This window comes from Adiantum capillus-veneris, chromosome 9, assembly GCF_014529385.1.
Source record: "Adiantum capillus-veneris isolate H3 chromosome 9, ASM1452938v2, whole genome shotgun sequence".
NCBI classification, from domain to species: domain Eukaryota; kingdom Viridiplantae; phylum Streptophyta; class Polypodiopsida; order Polypodiales; family Pteridaceae; genus Adiantum; species Adiantum capillus-veneris.
Window position 1 is genome coordinate 45,556,225 of NC_140939.1, and position 16,563 is coordinate 45,572,787.

Consider the following 16,563-nt stretch of genomic DNA (forward strand, 5'->3'; position numbering starts at 1 on the left):
GGATTGAACATTAAAAAATCTCGAACAATCCAATCAAAATAGATACAAGAGTATTCTGGGAATTTTTGAAATTTTAGGGGTATTTTGGAAATTTCCACAAATTAGAGGGATATTTTGGTATTTTTTCCTTTTTTTAAAAAGGCTTTAGGTGAGTAACCTAGCACGATTCTAAAAGTGTTTTACTAGTGGGAATCAGCTAAGATCCCTTCTATTGATTTAAAGTGAAATTGGGAACGTTGGCCAAGTGGCATGTGAGTAGTGCATGTTGAAGAGCCAGTAAAAGGTGGGGGTAAGGAGAAAATCCGCTTGGAAAATTTATGAAAATACGATTAAATTGTAAGAATTGTATGTTATTTTAAAAAATTTCCTATTTGAATCTTGAATTTTGTACGCTTGTGAAATTGATTTTCGTCGAACACTTATGCCGACACACCCTCTCTCTCTCTCTCTCTCTCTCTCGGGATAAAAAGCTGCTGACATTCAATATACACGAGAATAAGGCCATTCAAGTGCAAAATTACATCAAAAACTGTATGAGCCTCCGAACGCTACCACCTCTAAAAGTTAAAAGGATTGTGTATGAAAGTCTTCCTTACAATAAGGGAATGAAACTGACTAATGGTCTTTCCTCAGTCAAAAGCTCCCTTCCACGCTTATGGTGGATGGATTTCCCACATAACTAGCATGGGGGAACAATCACAAGAAGATGACTTTTGAACATTTTTAAGGTGCTGCAGGGGTTGAATTTTTTTGTGCTACCTTGAGAAGAGTCTTCAATTGACCACACATAAACCTTCTCCTTTTTCACTATCTCAGCCACAATACAATGCTTTCTCCTACTTAGAGGTCGGGAAGGATCAAGCCTAACCTAGTGTCCAATGTTGCACTCATTGATCTAATCATGAGCAGTGTTCGGGAAAAATGTGTCTTAGCTTAATATCGTGCCGGTTTCAACTTCAAAAATGACGGTTGAAGGAAAGGTGAAAAGAAGAAATTCCACCCAAAAATAGAGAAAATTAGTGAAAAAACCCAAAAAATAAACCTAATTTTCTAAATTTAGTCTTGGAAAATTAAAGAAAGGGAATTTTGTATGTTTGGAGAAATGATTTTTCCCGAACACTAGTCATGAGCCATGAGCTTGGTGCGGCGTTGTACCTTCTTCTTGTGAACCGAGTCCTCCCAAAAATGGTACGACGCCACCACAACAAACTTCTGCATCCTGTTTGATAACACCACCTCTCTCGAAAATCTACGTTGTGCTTTGTATTAATTTCAAGTTCTTCATTTCTAGGCCTGGCCCTCTCTCTCTCTCTCTCTCTCTCTCCCAAAAACTAAAAAAAAACTACTGCAAACAGTGCATGCCGGCGCGGACTGTTTGCAGTAGTTTTTTTTTAGTTGTTGGAGGAGGGCAAGAGATGAGAGAGAGGTGGGGCAAGGGCCAGGCTACAGGGCGATGTGAGAGAAGGCGATGCGAGATATTGTTCTTTCATATTTGTAGTATCTCTCTCTCTCTCTCTCTCTCTCTCTCTCTCTCTCTCTCTCTCTCTCTCTCTCTCTCACACACACACACACACACACACACACACATAGCAGCAGCACACAAAGACGAATATAGGCACAAGTTTTGTTCTTCAATTTCTCGTTCTCTCTCTCTCTCTCTCTCTCTCTCTCTCAGGGCCATGCATCATCGATGACTTGACCTGATGAGCTACGGCTAATAAACAAACGTGATCTGCACGAGAACTCTATAGCAAACACGCAGCTATGAGATGATTTTCTCTAAGGCACGCTCTCTTCTATTTTCAGCAGAGTTTCCAATTTGCCATGGCGGATAAGGTCGTGGACTACCAAGGTGGGGTAAAGTAGACACGCGCTTGGAGGAGGTTTGAGAACCTAAGGCAAGATTGAGCACAATGAGCTGTCGTCTCGTGTGCACCTTGCTCTCTAGCAAAAACTAAATAAAAAAAACTGATGGAAACAGTCCACGCCGGCGCGGACTGCTTCCAATAGTTTTTTCAGCCATCACGGGAGCATGTGTTGCAGCTTGCTCTCTAGCAAAAACTTTAAAAAAAACTGTTGGAAACACTTCGCGCAGATGCGGACTGTTTCCAACAGTTTTTTTAAAAGTTTTTGCTAGAGAGAGAGAGGGTTCTATAATGTAGCTGTTGATATAAGACGAGCAAGAGAGAGCATCTATAGACCAGACGTTGGAGTAATGGCAATCGTAGACCAGACCTGACGCGAAGAGAAAATCGGCATGGTGGAGCAATCCAAACAAGACGTCTAAATAAAATAAAAAAACTCTTGAAACAATCGGCATCGACACGGACTATTTTAAGATTTTTTCTTAAAATTTTAATATAGGGAAATTACCAAAATACCTCTCTAATTTGTCGAAATTCCCAAAATACCCCTTAAATTTCAAAAGAATCCCCCAAATACCCCGAATATTTTGTCATAAATTCCCAAAATTCCATTCAAATTTCCAAATTTTCTTAAATACCAAGGGGTTGTGAGATTAAATTTCTCCAAAGTTAAAAAGCTAGTAGCTTTTCAAAAGGATACCGATTATCTATCAATACAAGATGTTAAAACTAGAATTTGAGTTAGTTATGTAGGCTTCGAATCAAAGATGAATTGCTTCATTATTTTTAGACATAATTTTGTGACAAATTACATGCTAAGGAATTAAACACGGATCTCGATCCTAAAAAGGAAATAAAGATTAGAAAATCTCGAGAAATCCAATCAAAATAGATATGATGGTATTTTGGAAATTTTTGAAATTTGAGGGGTATTTTGGGAATTTCCATAAATAAGAGGGGTGTTTTGGTAATTTTTACTTTTTAAATTTTTGGAAAGAGAGGGGAGGGGGGGGGGGGGAACACTTTCAACTACAACCGATTGTGACTTGTGCTGGTGGGGTTGTTTGCTTTCTGCTGCATAAAAGATACCTGAGAGTAGAACAAGCGGAAATAGGAATAAAAACGGAGTGGTGGCAAAGATGGCAGGCCTCGATGTTCTCTGTGGCATTGCATGGAGCTTCTACAAGATGGTGAAGCCACTTCTCTACAAACACAAGTACACTACCCAGGTACCACATGGAGAAAGGAGACACTCTCTACTCCACTGCGCCTAGTAATGGGGGTTTCACCATTTGAGTGCATGGTTCAAAAACTGCAAATGGGAATGATGGTGAATATATTTATGCGGGTGATCTGATGAGCATACCCACATAAATCTTTGAATATATGTCTCTCCCATCTTGGTATGTGTACCGGATTTGTCTTGGTGCATCCATACTTGTAAACACTTGTAAACATAAGACTACTCAAGAGATGCCTTTTTTAGAGAGAGAGAGAGAGAGAGAGAGAGAGAGAGAGAGAGAGAAAGAGAGAGAGAACATGGTGGCGACCTTCAAATTAAATTAAAAAAGAAACCTCAAATTTGCAGCAAGCAAAGCTCTCGGAGACAGCCACACACAGCTCCTACTAATGATATGAATGGCAACAATCAATGTGAACTGCATGGAAATTCAATAGCCTTGAACTTCCTTGCTGACTTGTAGCACCACTCCAACATAATTGGATGCCAGTATGAATGTCTAGCTTCTAAGACATGAGGGAGGAAAGGAACCTAAGGACTAACAAATCGACAACCATGGTGGCCAATCTAAAATGATGATGTAGGGATACCTTAGAGTAAAGTTGGATGTTCTAATAAGTTGTGCCTTTTATGATTTTTTAAAAACATCAATCATGTTTGGCTTTGCTCGGTTTTATGATTGCTCGAAAAGTTTTGCTCGGAGTTTGGAATTCCCCTATGTGGCACAAGGGTGTGTGTGTGTGTGTGTGTGTGTGTGTGTGTGGGGGGGGGGGGGGGGGGGGGGGGGGGGGGGGTATGGGATAGTGTGCTTTGGGGGTTGTGTGTGTGTAGCGTGTCTATGTTTACAAAAGAGGAGGCCTCCTTTTATAGGCCAAGAGAGTGATTAGGGAAGATATTATGAGCAAAAGTAGTTATCACAAACTAACCTCAATTAGAGGCATTCCGCTAATGAGAGAGCTCCATGTGCCCTGCTTATTGACCAATTTCCTCCTAATCGCTTTCATCATGGTGATATTTTTCTCCATGTCACATTCCATAGCTTGAGTCCAAGAGCTTCCTTATAATATGTGAGAGAATCTTGATAAAATAAGAGAAAATACAGTAATAATGGAGACAAACCGATAAGAATTGTGTGTGTGGAGTTGGATAATTATCATGACTTCTTTCCATGATGTGGACAGATAGGCTCCACCCTATCTCTCAAATCGTAGTTGCAAAGATTATACAAAAACTAGGGGAATGGAAAAAATAGAGAAAAATACCACAAAAATATGTGTCTGCTATCTTTTTCCTTTCAAAAGTCTTCGAGGTGATCCCCTCTTGACTCCACGTGCAAGCCTTGTGTCCACAATTGAATTATTCTTGAATTTGAAACTATTTTTTTGACTTAAAATCCATAATGCATAAGATTCTCCTCCCTTTCACAATTGATTTTTCACCTGTAGTGATTGTCAGGTAGTGACCGTTGGGTAGAATCAACATCCAATTAAATTCTTCTTTTTCTTAGGTTTTTTTCTTAACTCTCCTTATTTACAAGATCCAAATGTGTCAAAACCATAGCTATGTACAAAAAAGCCTTGAAGCATTGCCATCAAGTGCATACCAAGAGAGAGTTGGTACAAAATTTGAAAAGCGACCCTCAACATCTGCAAATAACACCATCAATTCGTAATTTGTAAAGTGCTCCAGCAACGATGGTAACCCTCAAACATCTTAAGAGCCTTCTTCTTATTTTGAGACCAGTCTTTTAGAAAACTTCGAAGTTGAAGGATGTCAGTATAATGACCTTAGTGAAAAAAAACAATAGAGCTTAATGATCTACATAAAAGTAAATAATTTTTCCAATAGATAGTGTTTGAATTTGGTAGAAATGAATACCATTCCCATCGTTTCTCTTTCAAGAGTATCATGTTCATCTGTGGTGAAGTAGATTGGATAGTCCATCTTCCCATGAGGCTGGGCCATTATAGCGTCCATCGACATGCCTGAAGCATCTACATGTACATAAAAAAATGCATCCCAGTTTGGTTTACTAAGGAATACACTCCTTCTGATTGCATACTTTAAGAACTGTGGAAACGTTTCTCACATTGTTCAGTCTAAATAAACTTGTCTTCTTTCTTGGTAAATTCATAGTTGCAAACATGTGCACAAACCTCTTATAAATGTTGATATATCCTAGAAAGAAACATAATTTAGATACTATTGTTAGTACTTTGGCTTGCTAAATAGACTTGATTTATCATTAGCCATCTCAATCCCAGTTTTGGAGACAACATGTACTTGAAGCTGTCTCTTCCAGACCATAAACACTCACTTGAAGGGATTCAAATAGATTCTCTCTTCTTTGCACCTCTTAAAGGCCATCTCCAAAAGTAATGAATGCATTTCTTTAGAGGAGAATATGGTAAAGTCATCCATAAATATTGCCAAACACTTATGCAAAAACTCAATGAAAATTTTCATCATGCATACTTGAAAGGTCGTTGGAGTATTGCACAATTCAAATGGAATTACCAGATACATAAAGGCTCCCAATTGAGTGATGAGTGTAGGTTTGGACCTATCTTTAGGTGCAAGTTTGAGTTGACTGTAGCCACTCTATCCATCTATATTTAACTTTACATTTTGTGGCTTAAAATCGCATCTGACATATTATCTCTAAAGGACAGCGGAAAAGGATCCTTAATTTTTCGGGCATTTAGCTTCATATAATCCACACATACCCTTAGTTTTTGATTCTTTTCAGGGACTACCAGTATAGGAAACATTCAATTCGTGCTTGCAACTTTTGTCATAAACCCACCCAAACTTGGAAATATTATCAATCTCCTCTTTCCCTCTCTTAGCATAATTGGGGTTCACCCTATACCTCTTCAATCTAACTCGATTGGCATTTGACTTTAGTGGTATCGTATGTTGGCACCCCTCTTGCTCCATTCCTTTTAGATCCATATGTTCCCAGGAAAATACATATTTTTGCTTTTTAAACAATGTCTTAGCTTTCTCCTTGATCTCTGGATTTAGATGATTTTTTATTTTGATCATTCTTTTGGGATTTTCTTTTGAGCCAATATTAAACTCTTCAACCAGTTTGGGGCATCCTCCCTTATGTTTAGCCATGGATTTAGCTTCTTTATCTATTTGAATACTGACTGCAAAATCATTGAAGGGATTACCTAAATCCAGAAGGTTATCTTGAATTTTAACTTCTTCGGTTACTAGGTTCCCTTGTTCACCATTTTCTTTATCAGCGTCCCCTACTGGTTTGAAATTGAATTTAGCTGGTGCTAGCTATTCTCGTGGCCAATTGTCCAATTGAGTTGTCCTTTCCCTAGAGTTCAACTTAATGAACTATTTTGGGTATTGTTTCTTTTATCTCTTGGTCCGGTCCTTATCCATTAGCATTGTACTGAGGTCAATCCGTGTGAGTGGGATGTTCTTCATCGATGCAAGCATCTTTTCAATTTTCTTTGTTCCATATTTCTTGCATAGTTCTTCCGGTCTCAAAGCCTTCTTCTAGCTTTTTTTTTTTCCCTTCAGTCCGTTTGCTCGCCCCTTGAAAAGTTAATGTTTTATTTTCCACTTGAATCCTTTTGCTAGCCCCTCATCGGACCTATGATCTCTTGACTTCTTCTTCCAATAATGTGGTGTCCCTAGAGGATTCACTATTACCTTTTGTATGGTGGCACATGAGTGCCCAATAGGGTTTTTTTGCTTGAATTTTAATAAGAGTATACTATAGGGGATGCCTCAAAATTTGGGGATGCATACACCATACGTAAGGCGAGTGGGGAAGAGGGGAGGTGAGGTGGGGTGGGGTGGTGGGTAGGGGGAGTAATGGTGAGAAGGGAATATAAGTTCACTACCTTTATGGCTTGAGAACTTATCATTTCTCACTAAGAAATGGTATATATTGAGGCTAAAAAATCTCAAAACTATAGTGGGACCCTTATAGTAGTACAATTCTCTATACAAAAAACATGAAAATTTTTAGAGGCAAATTGTCAAAATTTTAAGATATACAAATATGAGCAAATTCTTTGCATTTTCTAACCTTAAAAACTTAGGGTTTAAAGGTAAGGTTCAATACATGCTGGTGGGGTTATTTGTTCAGGGTTTTATTTGTACAGGAGATAATAGACTGCAAAGTGCAAAAGCATTGAGAGACACTTTGTGAGAGATGAGCCCAAGACATAGCGAGAGAGCATGAGGCTCATCAGTGTAGAGGGCGTAGTAGCATGACAATGGTATTTATCAAGTACATTCCACCCTCAAAACACACACACACACACACACACACACACACACACATATAGAGAGATAGATAGATAGATGGATATATAGAGAGAGAGAGAGCATCACTTATTTGGGAATTATGTATGCCAAATTTTTATGCACTTGCAAAGGAAATGTGCTTGAGGATCTTCTTGTCCAAGTACATGCACATGAAAAAATGGGGAACAAGCTTTTGTGAGTATTGTGGAGATGGAATGCAAATTCTCTTCGCTGCATCAAGTCCATGTCATAGGACTCACTATGTAGTTTACCACCAACGACACCAGTTTCTTGGAAAGGTGCTAATATAGGTAAATGAACTTGAGCTAGGTCCTCCATCATCAGGGGCCATTGCTATAGTGGTGTTGCCACTACATGTGTGCAAGCTTTCACAAATGTCAAAAGTTGGAATTCTAATCTTATACATAAGACTATGGGAGTTAGTTTTTTAAAAGGAGGTGTCACTTCCTCCTTCATCCCTCCCAATCTTCCTCCCCTTTGAGCTCGCTTTTGTTGGAAAAAAAGCACTCAAAATCTAAGGCTGGGTTTAGACTGTGCAAAACTAGGCTTCATGTTCGCTTGTTCTTTCGACATGGCAAAAAGTGATCTCAAAAAAGATGTTGGTTTCTTTTCAAGACCTACCACAATCTTGGGCCGCCTCAACCCCCAAAATAGGTCTATGTTGGGGGCGTTTGTCACCTAAAAACACGTGTAGTTGTTGATCTTGGTGTAGTTTTTGAGAGCGATGATGTAGGTGCATTCTCAATCATGATTTTTTATGAACTGTACAAAGTTAGAAAAATGAGCATTGGACACCTTGTGTGAACTGCAACGATCATTGTGGACAACAATGAGTCTAAACCCTCCCTAAAGATTTTTTATAGATCTTCCCCCTGCAACTAACCTCTGACTCTGTCTTCCTCTAGCTCTCCTCAATATGCAAATTGAGGGCAAGTGATGTGAGAGATCAAGAAATTTTTTCTCAGAAATTGTATGCACTTGAGGATTATATATTAGGTTTTGAATGCTACGTGAGTATCAGAATTTGTATGGGATCGGCTTGAGCAATGAGCCAGATTCTCTAGACTAGAGGGTCACCCTTGTGAGAGCAATACAAAATGCCTATCTTTGCATGCAAGTTATTGCTGTTGCATGTTACTCCTTCATTACGATCTCAATATTTTTTTATAGCTTGAAAATTTTTAAGTTCCTCAACTATGGCTCTAACACTAGAATGGTAACAGAACACTTTTATGTCCTTGGACACTTTTGTGTCCTATTAGGTGACCATTTTGCTTGAATTATTTGAAGAGTATGAAAATTAATTTCTAGGTGCTATATATCCACAAAGTTGCCTTATGAGCTGAAAAAAACTTAGCATTTTTTTTTGAGTATCGATCTCACCATTAACCTTACTCTTGCACAACATTTTTGAACCTAAATTGTGTGAAAAAACGGGTCATGTTCTTGGCTTTTTTTCAATTTTTGGCAACTATACCACTCTAAACTTCATGTTTGTGAGGTTTAGATGGCTAGAGGTTAGGCCTTCATAGTTCTCAACATGTTTTGATGCTTGTAGGGAGAGCTAAGTGTTAAAATTGAAAGTTATGACCAATTTACAAGAATTGCATAATCCAGTTTTTTGGCCAAAATTAGTACTTTTATGATTTTTTTGGTGGCTTTCTTGATATCCAAATTCAATTTTGATTGTGTAAGTGTAATGTATAACATAAAGCTAATCTTCCTTGAGTTTTGGGGGACCTAATATGCTATATAGCATAGTATATGATGATGGTTGAGTTTTTTGATTGCTGAAGAATACGATACATTTTAGAGTAGCAAGTATAACTTTCTCAATATTGCTAGTTTCTTAGGCCAATTGTGTGTATTTTGTAGGTAGTAACCATATCTAATCATAGACTACAAATTTGGCTAGATATTGATTAGTTTCTATGGGTTTCTAGAGGTCATAATGCTAAACCCAGTTTTTTCATGTTTGCTGTATTTAGCACTTTATCATTGCCCCCAAGGTTCCAATTGTAAGAGATCCATTATCCTTTTGACATGCTCCATGGATCCTTTTTAATCCAGAGGCCCAAAGGGAACTAAGAACACATGTATATAGTATCTGTATTGAGCGTGACTATAGAAACTTTGATGATAGGTCCGCAGAATGGCAAAACTGCAACTTTTTTGTACCTATTTTTTTTTCCCAAAATACATTAGTGAGGTAAAAGCAACCATATGTTTTGTTCACCAACCCATTGAATTTAATGGGGAATTTTATCTCATGTCCTACAAAAATCTCCACTCTTATTTATATGCAATCAACCGTAAGAAATTGCTGTTTTGGGCAAAATGCACTGGTCGATCAACTTTGGAGGCTTGTAGTGACCAAGGGATGAGACAAATTACAAGTTTCTCATTTTTTCCATATGTAGTAGTTATTGAACTATAAGCTCATGAAAGGATTTTTCAAAATGAGTGGATCTACTATGGTTTTGGAAATTTCTCCCAAAACCCTGAAAGGACATTTTTATGTCCTGTTAGGTTACCATTCTAGTGCTAAGACCCTTTGCAGTACTTTAATCAGTCAAAAAGTTGTGTCTCACATTAATCTTAGAGGTGGGATCCTCCTACTCGATTAATTCTAGAGTCATCAACTCTAGCAATGTGCATGCGCGCGCGCACACACACACACACTTGCGCACGCATGTGCACGCGCACACACACACACAAATTATACATGTATAGTCCATGTAGTGGACTATTTGAGATTTTTTATAGATCTTTCATGTCTAGTTAGAAACACATGCTCAAAGAAAGTAGGCTTGCTCTTCATTGCATACATTTGCATGTTCTATGAAAGGTATCTTAAAGTAGGTTGAGGTATTCATGAAAGAGTTTCTGCCATATGAAGTGAGTTGGAGTTCTCTGCAAAGTTATGCATCATTTAACTTCTTTCATAAAGGTCATGGTTTCAATTGCTGAGAAGATCTCTTATTTCACCTTGGGGACCATTGAGATAGATAGTAGTGCTTCACAAGAATTTACTATAATTCCTATGGTGGATAGACCAAGAAGGCATTCATCATGGTGGGAGATTCATTCAAAATTGGTAACAAATAAATTGAAGAGAGTGTACTAAATAAAATAGACTTTCTAGATTGATTAGAATGAATGGAGTTGAAAGTGAAACAAGATGGTCTTTTATAGCTCACTGGTGAAGGCAAACAAAAAAAACAAGAGAGATGTGAGCCACAAATATGAAGGGGCAAGTAGTATGTGGGCTATAACATGTAGCTTGTGGATTTAAAGTGTTGCATGTGTGCATTAAATGAGAAGCATATGTGAGGGATTTCTAAGTAGGAGGTTGTATCCGTGCACATATGGGTGCATTCAATTTTGTGGCATTAGGGATTGTTCATCAATTAAGTGTGAGCTAAGAGGCTTACCACAACATTTAACACCCTCGTAAGTTGAAGCTTATAAGAAATGCATGGATTCTAATAGGGTTACTTAGGGTAATTCATATGACTCATAAAACGAATATAATGCAAAGGGGTGGTTCTTACCACCAAACTTTGAAACACAACATAATAATACTTCCTCATAAAAAATAATGCTACTTCCACTACATGTGCTTTTCCTTTGGAATCTCTGGGTTTCTTTGCGTTCTTTGCATCATCTTTAAAGAAACACCAGTTGGGTGCATGTCCCTTCTTTTTGCCATGAGGGCACACCTTAATGTGGGATCAATCTTGTGATTTGTGGTTTCTTTTTTCCATAATGCGTGAGCAACTTTTACCATTGACAATAAATGCCTTATTCTGAGACCTTGTGTAAGTGCCAGTTATTTTTTCCTCCTCTAAAGTGAATTGATTACATCTTCAAGTGTAGGAATGGGATGTTTTACCTTAAGCAATTTACAATGTTATCAAAGATACTTGGTAGGTATTTGAGAAGGATTCCAATTTTATCCTTATCTGGAACTTGGACCTCAACTTAGAAAAGTTGGGTAGAGATACTCTTAAGTTTGTTGACAAGGTTGGCAACATCATCTTGCTCTTGCATAGTGAGACCGTAAAATTGAATTTTAAGGCTCATTTTGGATTGTTTACCTTGTGCATTAAAAAAACTCTCTAGGGTTTTCCAAGCATGAAGCATAGATGAAGCATCATCAATGTGGTGAATGAAGTCATTGTTAAGTGTTGTGATGATGATTCCAAGTGCTTGCTCATCTTTGGTGAGCATTCAAGGCTTGTGTCGAGACTTCCCCCAAATTGGAAGGTTGTTTTACAATGCATCAAAGGTTATTTTTCATGAGCACCCCTTTCACTTTGGTCTCCCATGTGTGAAACCGAACACCATTGAACTTATCTATATTTTTTGCACACATTATGTGCAATAGGGTGGTCTTACCAAGCAATTTGGCAGTTACTAAACCCAGTTACAAATGGGTAAGTGTAATGAGTGGAGCCTTTTAGCACAAATAGTTCATGTTCAATCAGCAAGAGAATTTTTGTAATTATGCTCTAAAATTGAAGAGTGTCCTTAGCTACGTTTTTGGAGACTTTTACTAATGTGGACCTATTATTGTGGGAACAGAAGCTAGGTTGGAGCATAGCCAGGGAATTCAAGCATCGGTGGAGTTTCGAGGTAGGAAAGGTAGCTTTGATGGGTAGGTCATGGGGAGAGGTTTGATGAGCACAACGAGGCGACTCAAAGAGTTGAGGATGAGGCAACCATGCCTTGGTTGGTCACAGGTTGCCAATAGCACATCAAATGCAGCCTTTGGGCTGATGGATGGCGATGACAAGTAGGGAGTTGGGAGTGAGTCCAAGGCCTTTGTGAGAAGGAAGCCTTCATTAGCATCACGTCGATGGTGGCGAGAAAGTAGCAAGAAGGGATGTGTCGTCTTCAAACCAATGCAGAGGTGGCTATGTGGGGAGCTGACTTGAAGGGCATCGAGTGTGGTTTTTAGTTGATTGTAGACTTTTTCAGAATGGGCTTGGCCCACAACGGCGATGAATGCCTTGAGTTGCAATGAAAGACTATTTTTTCCTCTAGACTACACACACATGCATACTCGTGTAAGATCACACACACCTCGACACACACAAGATTAACCCTTTGATTATCATTGACCTCAAATCAAAGAAAAAATTAGAAGCTCCACATAAGCATTCCAATTCAAATTGGAGGATTTGGTTATGTGAAAAAAATCCAATCAAAAATCACAATGAAAAATGATGCAAATGCCAATTCAATCAACTTACTAGTCTATATGCAAATGCATGGGAAATTATGATTAACAATAGAAACAACAAAGAAGGAGAAAGCCAATGCAATATACAATAGTGAAGATACCTAGGATCTAATAGATTTTTAAATCTGATTTAGGCCACTCTCTAATAACACTTGTGATGCCTTCGGTGGATAGACCAATGAGGCATTCATCATGTGGAGAAATTCATAACAAACTAGAAGCAAAAAAATTGTAGAGAATGTACTTAATAAAATAGAGTTGCTAGATTGATTATAACAAATGGAGTTAAAATTCAAACAAGGTGACCTTATATAGGCACACCGATGAAGGTGGAAATAAGAGCAAAAAGGATATGCACCACAAAAAACAAGGGGGAAACAGTATGTGGGCTATAACATGTAGCTTGTGGCCTTAACGTGTAGCATGTGTGCATGGAATAAGAAGCATGTGTGAGGGATTTCCAAGTAGGAGGTTATATCCATGCACATAGGAGTGCATGCAATTATGCTTGTATTTAGGGGTTGTTCGTGCATTACACTAGGTTGGTAACCTAACAGGACATAAAAGTGTCCTTTCAGGGTTTTGAAAAAAACCTCCAAAACCATAGTAGATCCACTCATTTTGTAAAATCCTTTCATGAGGTTATAGTTCAAGGACTACTACAGATGGAAAAAATAAGAAACTTATAAAATTTCTCATCTTTTGGTCACACCAAGCCTCCAAAGTTGATGGACAAGTGCATTTTCATCAAAACAGTCATTTCTTACGTTTTGTTGCATAAAAACAAGATTAGGGATTTCTGTAGGACTTGAGATAAATTCCCTAGTTAAATTCAATGGGTTGGTGATCAGAACATATGATTGCTTCTCACTCACTATTTTTTGTTTTTCCAAAATAAATAGGTACAAAAAAGTTGAATTTTTACCATTCTTCAAACCTATCATCAAAGTTTCTATAGCCACGCTCAATACAAATAATATATGCATGTTTTCTTACTTCCCTATTGTCCTTTATGTTCATAAGGAGCCATGGAGCATGTCAAAAGAATAATACATTTCTTACCAAGGGGAATCTTGGGGAAAAAGATGAAGTGTTAAATACAACAAACATGGAAAAACTGGGTTCAACATTATGAGTTGTAGAATCCCATAGAAACTATTCAATATCTAGCCAAATTTGATCCTTATGACTAGATATGGTTACTACCTACAAAATTCATGTAGTTGTCACAAGAAACTAACAATATTGAAAAAGCTATACTTGATATATTAGAATGTTTCGTTTTCTTCTATAATTGAAAAAATCAACCATCATTGTGTACTATGAAAAATAGGGTATTAGGTGCCCCAAAACTCAAGGAATATTAGCTTTATGTTACAATATGCGACATTGAAAATCAAAAATGCATTTGGATATCATGAAATCCACCAAAAAAATCAAAGAACAGTGAAAATTGGCTAAAAAACAGGATTTGACAATTTTTGTAATTTGGTCATAACCTACAACTTTAATATTTATTTCTCCCTAGAAGCATCAGGACATGTTGAGGACTACTAAAGATAGTTCTCTAGCATTATAGACCTCACAAACATGAATTCTAGAGTGGTATAGTTGCAAAAAGTTGAAAAAAGCCAAAAACAGGACCCGTTTTTTCACACAGTTTAGGTTGTGAAATGTTGTGCAAGGACAATGTTACAGATGGAATTGATATTCCAAAAAAATGTCGAGTTTTTTTCCGCTCATGAGACAACTTTCTAGATAGATAGCACCTCAAAATCCATTTTGAAATTCTTGACATAATTCAAGGAAAATGGTCACTTAATAGGACATAAAAGTGTCCCATTACCAACCTAGTGTTAAGCTAAGAAGGTTACCACAACATTTATTTGGCACTTATGTGAGTGATGAATATCTTGCGAATAGAGTAGTTCCTATACTAGATTCATCATGTTAGCGGGTTGCCATGATCAAACGTCTGTGCAACATAGCTGTCTGGCACTAACATAACATGAATAACTACAAAACAGACTTAGATGGGGCACTAAGACTCTGTGAGGGTGAAGCCTCAAGACATGAACCTATAGAATGAAGCTATCTAAGAATTAGAAAATCTAGCACTCTCTACTAAGGAGATTTACCTATGTCCTATCTCACTGCTCTGGGTCATCATGCCATTTTAGCACTCAAACAAAGTCGAAATGCAATGAAACTCTAGGTGGAGGTCTAAGACCTCTAGGGACACTATCCTACTAAGTCTCACTGCAATCTAACAAGGTAAAAAAAACACAATCCATCATGATCAACATCTTTTAAAATATACTAAAACTATATAAAAGGTCTCTCTAGGGTCTAGGAACACTCTTCTATGGTTGAAACATCAAAGAACAATCATTTATGAGCTCAACATAGTAGATTTAGCTCACAGATAGGCCGTCAGAAACCACAACAAAATTAAGATTTATTATATGCAATTTCAAGATCACAAGTCAAGGAGTGCAATGCAATTGTCAAAAACAAATTTGGATTACTAGAGCTTGAAAAAAATTGATTACAAGATGCTTGAGAGTAACTGCTCTAAGTAATATGCTGAAAGCTTTAGATAATGATACAAAGGGTGTGTTCAAACTCAAAAATTTATACCTATGACTCCTTTGGCAAGTGGCTGACTTCCAAGGCTTAACTCTCATAATCAGGCATTACAACTCCAATTTACAAAAGTAGGGCTTAGTAATTGCTCGGTTCAAAAAAGAGAGTTTCTCATATTTACAATTCCTTTCTCCAAAAAATAATGGAGTACACAAAATTGCTAGATTTATGAAGAGATCCGGGGGGGGGTGTCACTTATTGAATTTGTGACTATCACGTGGGTGTAGTAGAAAGGGTTACTAAATTTCATTTTCTCTCACAGTTTCAAATAAAAAGGGTACCATAAAATGAAATTGGAAAACAAATTACAGATTGAATCGGAGAATGGTGTGTTTTATTTGTCAAAATTTCATAAATAAGTAGTTCTCAAAATAGTCCTTGAAGGCACACGAGATACACCCCCCCTTCCTAGATGTTCTATATCCTTGTACAAACTTTTTCTTTATCTTAGTGAGCTCTTTGTGTTCAATAGTCAAAAGTTCTCTTCTTGAGGTTCTTAGCTTTTGAATTTTTTTACCCTTGCCACCATATCTGCTTGGACTATTAAATCTTTGAAGGGATATGCAATATGGTGAGCTCTATATCTTCAATAGTCAAAGGTTCTCTTCTTAAGGCTCTTGGTGATGCTTCTGAATTTTTTTACCCTTGCCACCATACGTGCTTGGACTGCTAAATCTTTGAAGGGATAGGCAATATGGTGAGCCGTATGATCCTTTGTCATGGGGCTAAAGATGATTGAGTCCATATCAAAGAACACGGTCATGAATACCTCCTTTTATGTTTGCATGTAACGTGAGTGAGAGAAACAACATGACCCTATTATGTTGATGGAAGAGATGCAATGGGTAACACTATGTTGTGGAAGGTGCAAATACTGAATTGATTGTCTAATGGTTTTTCGTTGGTGAGGCTCCATCTAAACTACGTTTTTTGAACAAAATCTTTTGGAGATGGTACACCCGTTTCTTGATTATTGGTTTAGTAAGTATGATTGTTGGATTGTTGATTGGTTGGGAATTACTTAGCTTTGGGTACCCACTTGTAGACTTTTTTTGAAGACTGCAAAGATTGTGGTCTACTTGATTTTTCAGGTCTCCATTTCCATGGAAAGTCTTTGGTAGCCTTTGGAATCCATTTTTACTTTTTTTGTTTTAATGAGAAATCAATCCATTGTTTGGATTTATTCTACCAAGAATAATTGATCTGAGTGGAATTTGCTCTACATAAGCTTGGCTGATCTACTGGTGAAGTGTGACTAGAGAGGG